We start from the raw sequence: 10,526 nt of genomic DNA on the forward strand, positions 1-10,526 counted from the left end.
TTCTTTTCGCTACGTGGCGCCAATTGGATATTCCAAGCGTAGCCAGGTCCTTCTCCACTTGGTCCTTCCAACGGAGTGGAGGTCTTCCTCTTGCTTATTACCAGCTGACAAAATGTGAGACAATGTTTTGAGACAAGATACTAGAGACTGTATTGTGAATAGTAACTATTCTCAAATTGAGACTTTGTCTCAAATAGAGACTAGAGACTGCTTACAGAATCCCGCTATTAGAATCATGTATAAAATATATTGAAAAGTGGAAAGAACAATTTAACCAGATTATGATTTTTGCCTGGTGTGCGCTTGATCAACCACCGCATTGGAAGTTTATCGAAACCACCGCGAAGTACATCGCAACCAATAATCATTTTGATCTGGAATCATCCGATACTGATTTATTCGATCAGTTCACGTATTTGGAAAGATACGTAACCGAAGAGAAAATCAAATCGTGGGAAAAAAATGGTACTGCCACCGATCAATGCTGGGTTGAAATTTTTCAACGTTTCGGCAAAAAGAAGGTTCCATACTACCACATGGTCAGAATCATATCGTATATTCTCTCCGCGCCAGGCACATCAGCCACCGTTGAACGAGTATTTTCTCTGATCAATCAGATTTGGAACGATGAAAAATCACAAATAAAGATCGAAACATTGCGAGATCTTTTATATGTTCGATACAACATTAAAATAACTTGTAAGGAATTTTTTGAATTTTTAAAAATGCAACCTAGAATGTTGAAGGAAAACAAAAATAAGTATGCTGAAATTTGTATGCAAAAAACGAGTTTGGATATCGAAAAATAAACTGCTTTCTCCATAACTTGACCATAAATTGAAATCAAATTAAATTAAATTGCATTTGCAAGCACCGTTTTTTCATCAATTAAAAACTGTACATAATATAAACTTATAGTAATCTAACTATCATTATAGAAAGAGGCAAGAAAACAAATTTTTTGTACGTAAATGAGATCTTGAAAAGGTGGTCACCCTAGGCATGACGTACGCTGGTGTAGAAAAATGTTTTAGCTTCATCATACCGTGAGGCAAAAAACGAATAAGTTCTGTTCTCTTTAGATATTTGTGTTGTGACAAGTGTACTTTTATACTAAATATCCGTACATGTTTGAAAAATATAGGAAAGATAAGTGTTGAAATATCCAAATGCAGAAGTTTTATTTGGTTATTGTTACTGCACATTATTGTAATAACGGGGTAAGCATCAAAATAATTTACGCTTTTCTGGTAACATACAACCGAAAAGAAGGCTTCTTTAAGTGCATAAATTATATACCGAAATGGTACAATTCCGATTTATTGACGTCACGATCGGAAGGTACCGTTGGAAAGAATATCCCGGCAGACTGCGCCACCATCGCAGTATCGAATATTCAATATTATTCAATTTTTATTAAAGATTACCCCGACAGTTGGTGCTGCGATCAAATTGAGAAAAATGTTTCGTAATTTTGTGTTATTAATCTGAGATTTTTGTCGTGTGCTAATTAAAATCTTATATCAAAATATAATTAGTGTTCGAAGAGTTTTGAAGTGTGCAGAAAAACTATACATTTTGCGAATTTACTGCGGAATGGAAGTGATATGATATGATATATGTATTATCTTTATAATTTTTTTTTTATTCAATTTACACGTGCGTTCATTAGCAACCACCCTAACGTACAAATAAATTTGTGTAGCTCATTTATTTCATAATGAATGTTTTATTTTTTATTATTGTTTTTATTAAAAATTATTCATTTTTGGAAATATTATAAAAGAAATAAAATCACACGTTTTATACTCGAAGTTTGTTACAATAAATATTTTTAGTTAATTAATTAACAATTCATCTTCATTAAGTAACTCATATTCGTTTTGTATTATTTAACAGTTTCTTGTTTTCACAGAAAAATGCCACGTCATCGTGGAAGAGCGCGAAATATTGGTAGAAGTACCCCGAACGCGTAATTGGGCCATGAGCATCGATTTAATAGATCAGTCGAAGAACAATAGGCGAATAATATAAATTTAAGAAATCAAGTTGCACTCGGGCAAATGAAAACTCAGGGCAACCCACTCAACGACTTCGTGCTAATAATTTAAGGCAACGAGGGGCACGTCAACAAGCGACCAAAACACATAGAGAACATAACCAACGGCGTATGTAGAATAATCGAGCATTGGCACGAGCATCACTTAATCGTTTCTAGTTTGAATATGATCCTGAAATAAACGATTCGTTACATCCATTCATCACGATCGGTAGTATGGACCTTTGTCCATGTAATAGATTGTCATGCTTTTAAGAACAAAGGAGAATCAACTGGTTTATGTTGCGCATCTGGGAAAATTTCATTGCCACCGCTCAATATACCACTGGAGCCTTTAAAACACTTTTAGCTCGAACCACATATCAATCGAAATTGTTTTTGTGGAAATTCAATTCATGCTTCCAAATGACGTCATTTGGAGCAACACAATTGTTCATTATGAAGATGGTCGGAATTTTGAATCTACATTCAAGATTCAAGGTCAAGAGTTCCATCGAATCAGTTCATTGCTTGTCTGATGCCGATCCAAAATTTTTACAAATTTACACACGCTGCTCTTACAACCATATAGAGCAGATGTAGGAATGAGAAATTGTGGACATTTTGGAAAGGTTTTTGATTGTTCAAGACCCTTTCTAACAGACTGCAAAATGACAAATATGTCATTGTCAGTAAAGCAGACGAAGTGCCCTATGGAAAGCACGCAGTGATATACTATATAATGCTCCAACAGTTAATGAAGTCGCAGTTGTTATGGCTGTGGACTCATGCGAACGTCGAGACATGCGCATAGAACGCAGAGATAATACGATGCAAATAATTTAAGACAATCATGGTTCTTGCGATGCTTTGTGGTATCCGTTGATATTTTGGGAAGGAGAAGATGGATATAATTTAAATATAATATTAAACAAAGGAATGCAACTACAGGCACAACTTATAGATTATCCTACAATACTTTTAAGTCAATAATTTCTGTTTATCTCATAAATACATTTATTTGCAGGTGAAGAACTAATGAATACAGCCAGTGGATATGTAGTAACGTATGCCACTAATTGCTGCCCAAATGTGCACAGAAGAGTTCTAACCACTTTAACTCATCTTTAATAAAAATGCACACGGCCTAAAATATACAATCATTTAACGTTTATTTCTAGTATAAATTTATATTTTACAAAATTCGTTATTATAAATCTCGACGGAATATGCGATGAGACTTCACTTCCGAGAAAGATTTTCCGATGCTGCTGATCGAGAAGCTGCGGGTCTAGGTCGCATTGGATAATCGCGTTAGAGGCGTTGGATGTTGACGCGGCAGTGTATGAGCGAACAAAAAGTATCTGCTTTCTCCTTGTCCATCCTTTTTGATGAGTGAGTATATACATATGGTGAGTTGTGTTTTTTGTCATCAGCTGTGGTTAATTAAGCTGTCTTATTAGGGTGCGCCAGTTTTCCCGGGTAGAGTAGGTTGACGCTTAACTCATTTAAACAACTAGTATACTTACTTGGTATAGTATACTTATGAGATTGAAAAATAAAAAGAACTGATTTTCACACTCGTTAGAAATTTATTAAATTAAATTACACAATATATATGTGTATATAATATATGTATATTTTTTGGGTTCCTGCGAAACCCACTGCTGCACACTGTTGGCGAACTCGGTGATAGACTTCACTCTCGTTACTTGGCGGTTTTAATAAATAGGGAAATTGCGTGGGTTGCTGCACATGAAGAAAGCTAAATATCACGGACGACTGCTTTGCGTTACGGATGAAACGGTAAGAGAGCGATCCCGGTCGGATCAATCCCTTTTGAAGGTTTTGGTGGTGAATAGTCGCTGATCGTGTGGTTATTGTGTTGTAGTGTTGTAGTAATGAGCGGTGTTAAGGACTGTGTTTGATGCGTGTGCTGTGAACGGTTGTGTGACGAGGTGTTGTGACGTGACGTGATGTGATGTGAAGTGAGGTGAAGCAATGTGGTATGTTGCAGAACGTTCATAGCTCATGTGAACATCCCGGCTCCCCTAGGCGAGTTAATCGGCCAGGAGCCTCTGCAGCTGTTGCAGTGTGCTTAGTACAGCGTTCAACCCTGTTGAGCGACGTTGTTGCTGGCGATGAGCGTGGCGTGGCGGAGATGGCCGTGAACGCATTGTGGTTGATTGGCTGCTTCGTCGTCGCCGGATAGAATCGCTGCGCGGTCTGGAACAGGTGTTGGTGACGGATTGGCTCGGCGGGGAAAACGATGAAATAGAGTGTGATGCGGCCTCTGGCAGTGACGTGGTCATCTGCCAGGCAGGTCATGCAATGCCCGTGGGCTCTTGCAGCCTGTTGACGTTGAGCGGGCTTCATGCTCTTAAAAATGGTGCATCGTTTGAGGGCATGTGGGCGATGGCAAAGGCTGCAACATGGAAGCCCCTGTGGCTCCAATAGCTGCTCTTCTCTCATCTCCCTGATTGCTGCGGCGGATGGCGGTGGGCGCAAAACAGTGGTCCTTGGAACGGCAACGGGTGCAGCGATTTCGGACCTTACGGTATTGGAGGTGGTTTGGGTCTCCTCTACGTCCATTTCCATGGGAATATAAAATTGCATTAAATTAATTTTATTTAAGTATAATGTTAGAATGTAGTTGTTGCAGCTACATATCTATGCATATATATATGTATAATTGGTTGATCTTTAACGCGCTTGTGTGAGGTTATTTTTATATACGGATTTTAAAGCGGGTTAATTTCGAATTAGCGGAATTGATTTATTATTTTTTCGATTAATTAAGCGAGTCATTTTGCGGTTTTGGTTGAAGTTGTTCTTCGCTGCTTGGAAGAAAACACGGTTTAGTGACTGGTCGAGTTAATGTGCCGGTTTGTGTTCGAACATCGACTACTCTTATGTGACCATCTGACCCTCGATGAACCCTTTCAATGAGGCCTAGCCGCCATTATGTTGGAGGAAGGTATTCGTCCTGTATTATGACGCATTCTCCTGCATTCGCTTTCCTCTGGGCCGTTTTTCAACGATATCTCTTATGAAGATCCTTGAGATAGTCTTCCTTCGATCTGTGGCTGAATTCGTGATGGAGAATCTTGATTCTTTCCCATCGATTTAATAAAGTGAGTGAGTCTCCTTCTGTCTCAGGTATGGCGAGAAGAGGAGATCCACTGAGAAAATGACCTGGTGTGAGAGTTGTTAAATCGGAGGGATCTTGCGAGAGGGGTGACATATGTCTTGATACGAGTGAGTAGTGTAGTAAACTCCTCATAATTGAATTTATGATTACCAGCCGTTTTCTTTAAATGGAACTGAAAGCTTTTTACTGCTGATACCCAAAGTCCGCCCATGTGTGGAGAACACGGAGGTATAAACTGCCAATCGATCCCTTGGGGTGCATATTTGTTAACTATTTCAGAGCAGGCTTCTTTCATGAAGTTTATAAACTCCTTCTATGTTGCTCTTTGGGCTCCGACAAAGTTTTTCCCATTGTCGCTCCGACAAAGCGTGCAAATGCTGCAAGAAAAGCCTCAGTAGTCAGATCTGAACAAAGCTCGAGGTGTACTGCCTTTGTCGTAAAACATAGAAAGACAGCCACATACCCCCTTCGAAATGAAGAAGACCTTAACAGGGAGGCCTTTATCTGGAAAGGTCCAGTAAAATCAACCCCAGTGATCGTAAAGGGTAGAGCATAGTTGCAGCGTTTAGCTTGTAAAGCTGCCATGATCTGCGTACGCATTTTGTTGTACATGGTACATGGTTTACACATGAAAATCGTCGTGGTATATAAAATTCTTGACGGACCATTTGTTGCATTAAGCAATTCTCACCAAGCAGTGTAAGCTGGTGCAGATATGCTAGAAATAGGTAAGCCAAACGGGATTTCTCTGGAATAATGATGGGATGTCGTTCGTTATAACTAAGGCTGGAGTTCGCCAATCTTCCATTTGCCCTWATTAATCCCTTAGAATCCAAGAATGGATTTAAGACGAGAAGTCGCTTTTCGAGCAACTTTGATTTCTCTTTGCTGAAATAGCGAGTTTGTGTATATAATATTAGACTGACCTTGGCATGTTGCAAGTTGTACGCAAAGATCATTTGGTGCTCCTTTCATTTTTTGTTTAAGTCTTCGAATGAATTGGTTCATATAAGCGACTACCCTTAGTGCTCTAGAAAATGATGAAAATCTATGGAGAATATCATAATCTTCTGGAGTGATATGAAAATTCTCAATTTTCCGACTTTATGGCGGTATTATATTATGAGCGGGAGACTTTGGCCAGAATTCTTGTGATTCTGTTAGCCATGTTGGACCATTCCACCAGAGTGTAGTACTGGTGAGGTGCAGTGGCTTGCAACCTCTTGTCCCAAGATCCGCTGGGTTATCTGCACTTGCAACATGTTGCCATTTATTCGATTATATACATAGGTCTTCCAGCAATAGGGCGGTTTCTCTAACCACGCTAAAACTATTTCTGAGTCTGACCAAAGATACGTTTTATGATTGGTTAACTTCAGATGAATTTGAACTATTGAAATTAATTTTGTTACAGAAGAGCACCATTCAGTTCAAGCCGTGGTAGACTGAGTGTCTTAAAAGGTGCGACTTTGGCTTTGGCTACCAAGAGGTGTGCAGATATTTTGTTATCGTACTGTGTGCGTACGTAAACTGCTGCGCAATAAGCCTTTTCAGAGGCATCACAGAAACCGTATAATTCTGTGTTAATGTTAGGGGTGAAATTTACCCATCGAGGTATTCGAATTTCAGATATAATATTTAGGTTGTTAGCAAATTGAACCCATTTCGCTAAACGTAAAGGTTTTACCTGTTCATCCCATTTAGTGGCATCTTGCCACAATTCTTGAATGAGGATTTTAGCTTGAATCATTATTGGCGAAAGCTACCCTGCGGAGTCGAAAAGTTTTGCCATCGAGGAAAGTATTTGGCGTCTTGTTATAACGGACATTGCAGATATTGACTCAATTGTATATGACAATTGATCTGTTATCGCATTCCATTGAATCCCTAGTGTTTTGGTTGTACTAGTTTTTTCAAATTTAAGTAAATATGTATCTAATAAGTCTTCCTTTTTAATGTCTTTAATTATTTCAGGGTGATTTGATGTAATCTTCTTTAGGGAAACCCTGCTGAATTTAATGATTTGATCACTTGCGATAGTGATTCACATGCTAATGCGATACTGTGGCTACCTGATAGTATGTCCATGTTTGTGTTTGCAACACAGAAGATGCTAAAGGCAAATTTGTTGCATTTGTTTGTGCCACTTCATGCAATGTTCCAATGGCCAAATAGGGTGCACAATTGATGCCAAAGGTGACGGTTTTAAGTTTGTAGTCGCTGATTGGACTATTACTTGATTTTCGGAAGACTATACGTTGGAAATCTTGATCATCTTTATGTACTAGAATTTGTCCATACATTTTTTCTACAACCCCATTGCAAACGTATTTAAACATGCGCCAATTTAGATTTAGCAGCATGCGATCAGGTTCTAATGTTGGCCCTGTGTATAGTACATCAGTGATTGATTTGTATGAGATTGTACACTTTGAGACATTGAAAACCACTCGTACTTTTGTTGTGAGTTTATCAGGTCGTATTACCCCGTGATGTGACAGATAAAAAGATAAATATCTACCTTTAGACACCTTTTCATATGGTACAGCTTCTTCCATATGATTAAGGTCAAGATATTCGTCCATCACATTATCGTATGCCGATTTAAGCTCATTTTTCTTTATCAGGCTTTTTTCCAGGCTTGGAAATTGCTGAACTGCTGATATTCTAGAGTGGCCTTGAGCTATGGTTTCAGGAAAAGTTGGTTTGAGTGGTAATCGCACAACATAATGACCATGTTCGCTTCTTGTTGTTGTGGATTTGTAATAGGCTTCGCATGCCTGGTCTTCTTCTGAAAGCTGGGTGATTTGGGGTAATTCTTCTATTTCCTAGAATTTTTTAAGTTGACTATTTAAAAACTCGTTTGAGATATTTTCCAATTGTGTGGTGAAATAATTTATTTTTTCAGGGACTTGGCCACTTATAATCCACCCAAAGACTGTATTTTGGGCTAAGAATTTATTAGAGATTTTCTCTATACCTTCAATATAATAATATGTCGATTTGTGATGGAGTATGACAATTGGGATCTCCTAATTTGAGATGTGAGCATTTTTCCCAGTGTATCTTATTTACTTAATAGCTTGGAAGCAAATTTGTAAGTTGCGGTAGAACGATATTAGAATATATGCGTAAGCCATCGTTCTACCTTCTACTTCTTGATTGGCGTAGACACCGCTAATATCTGCATTTAGAGATACTACGGTAATTGGGCATATTTTGTTCGAATTTTGGATAATTCTTCCGCCCATTCCTGAAATTTGGAAATTTGAATGTTTTATTGGCAATTCGAGCCGATTTTGAGCCTTTGATATAAAGGATCTTTGAGAACCTTGATCTATTAATGCTCTTAATTTAAATAATTCTCCTCTATGTTCAATAGCGATGACCGCTGTGGGTAAAAGAATTTTGCTTTCATTTTCTGAATGAAGCGCTTGAACTTTTGCTGCTTTAGAGCAACATGGTTGTTCTTCCCTTTTTTCGGGATTTTTGATTTCGGAATTATCACATTTGGTTGCAGTGACTAACCCGGTGGTTTAATGAAATTGATTTTGCTTCATATTCTGACAATTTGTAATATGAAGCAATGAGTGATGTCTTCGTTGACAGTACACACAATTAAATTTGCTTTCACAGTCTTTTGTCTCGTGAGAATTGGACAGACAGTTGATGCAAAGTTTATGTTGTCTGACAAGATTGTTCCTGTCAGAAACAGAAAGTTTTTTAAATTTCTCGCAAGATCTTATGTTATGACCTCCATTACAAACTTCACATAACGGTTGCCATTTATTAGTTTCGTTTGACACGAAAGTGTGACTTTTATTAACGTGTGTATTGTATTGCAAATTATTGCTGGCTTGAGGTTTGAACAAGTTTTTACTCGAGTCATTTTGATGACTTTTTAGAATTATATTTTTGTTGTCAATTCGCTCAGTTATCTCGTATTGAGCAGTGAGGAATGCTTTCACTTGCTCCCATGTGGGCATTTTTTTCCTTTCCAAAAGTGATTGTTCCCATCGTAGTAACGCAGCATCAGGGAGTGTTTCTGCACAAATAGTTACTATGATGGGGTCCCAMGATTCTGTRGAGRTATTTTGTGTTTTTAACACTGATATGCAATTAGTCACTGTCGAGTATAAGTTTAGAAATTCTTGGCTGGTTTCTTTTTGAATTTTTGGTAGATGTAATAATGATTTTATTGGGTTTTCTATCATAAACCTTCCATTTTCGTATCTTTCGACCAGTGCTTCCCAAGCCAGCTTAAAATTTTCGTCATTTAAAGCGAATCGCTTGACGATACTGCCTTAGATGGTATAACTTTTGTGCTTGTGAGAGTTTAGGATGGTTTATATAAATGGCAGTGAATATGTCCCGGAAGGACGGCCATTGATCATATTCTGGGAGTTTTGCGTCTTGAAATCTTGTACAATATCTTATAAAACTGTCATTTTCAGTGATGAATCCAGATATTGTCTGATCTTTTGTTCTTTTTTGTTTTATACTCTGCTTTGAGCGTGTAGCTTCAGCAGGTGTGCCTTGTGGTTTATCTTCACCAGCCATTTTCGGAATTTCTAATGATAGAGGTATTTTTGACTTAACCTCTCTTGATTTGCCAGATTGCATTAATTTAAATAGAGTTTAAAGCTTTTAGCTGAAAGTTTTGCCTAATGAATAATTGATTCGAACTTAATATTGCTAAAGCAATGTAGTCAAATAGATTTTCTAAAGAGTTTAAATTAACATTTTATCAACAGAATTTTTTTTTAATTTTTTTTGTAAAAATTTATATATTTTACAAAAAATATTTTGTGATCAAATTTTGTGATTCGCTACCGCATAAAAAGATTAAAGCTTTTTTTTTTGTAAAAGTATTCTATGTAAAAGTTCGATAATTTTTTTTTTTTAATGTGACGGAAAATTTTTTTGACGTGTATTAATGTATCTCCAGTTCACTCGCGCTTATTTTGTATATTTTTATCTGCAAACGAATCAAGAACGCGAAAGAAAAATACAAACAAAAAATTTTTTGTATGTATCTATATATTATTACCATATGTTTGTATATGAATATGCTTTATGTATATGTTTGCTTTTGTTTAGCATTGCTCGTACCCTTTTAGGTATATAATTGCTATATATGTATATATGGTATAAAAATGTTACATATACCAATTTGCTAATCGCACATAAATGTATAAACGCGCGGAAAAATTAGAAAAGATGTGTATAAGAGACAGGGTTTTTCTAACCACGCTAAAACTATTTCTGAGTCTGACCAAAGATACGTTTTATGATTGGTTAACTTCAGATGAATTTGAACTATTGAAATTAATTTTG

At 37.2% G+C, this 10,526-nt stretch overlaps 1 long non-coding RNA gene across 3 annotated transcripts in view; it reads left to right on the forward strand.

The window, feature by feature from the left end:
- The first annotated feature begins 1,007 nt into the window (after nucleotides 1–1,007).
- The window catches only part of LOC108973858, an 11,166-nt gene continuing 1,647 nt past the window's right edge, over nucleotides 1,008–10,526 (forward strand). Inside the window, exons 1-3 of one of the 3 annotated variants that reach the window (XR_001993749.1) lie at nucleotides 1,008–1,220; nucleotides 1,916–3,450; nucleotides 3,502–3,844. This is a non-coding gene — a long non-coding RNA (uncharacterized LOC108973858). The remainder of the gene's footprint in view (nucleotides 1,221–1,915; nucleotides 3,451–3,501; nucleotides 3,845–10,526) is intronic. The other 2 variants (XR_001993751.1, XR_001993750.1) reach the window with 2 other exon arrangements.

This window comes from Bactrocera latifrons, unplaced genomic scaffold (assembly GCF_001853355.1).
Source record: "Bactrocera latifrons isolate USDA-ARS-PBARC rearing strain unplaced genomic scaffold, ASM185335v1 scaffold_505, whole genome shotgun sequence".
In the NCBI taxonomy this organism is placed as follows: domain Eukaryota; kingdom Metazoa; phylum Arthropoda; class Insecta; order Diptera; family Tephritidae; genus Bactrocera; species Bactrocera latifrons.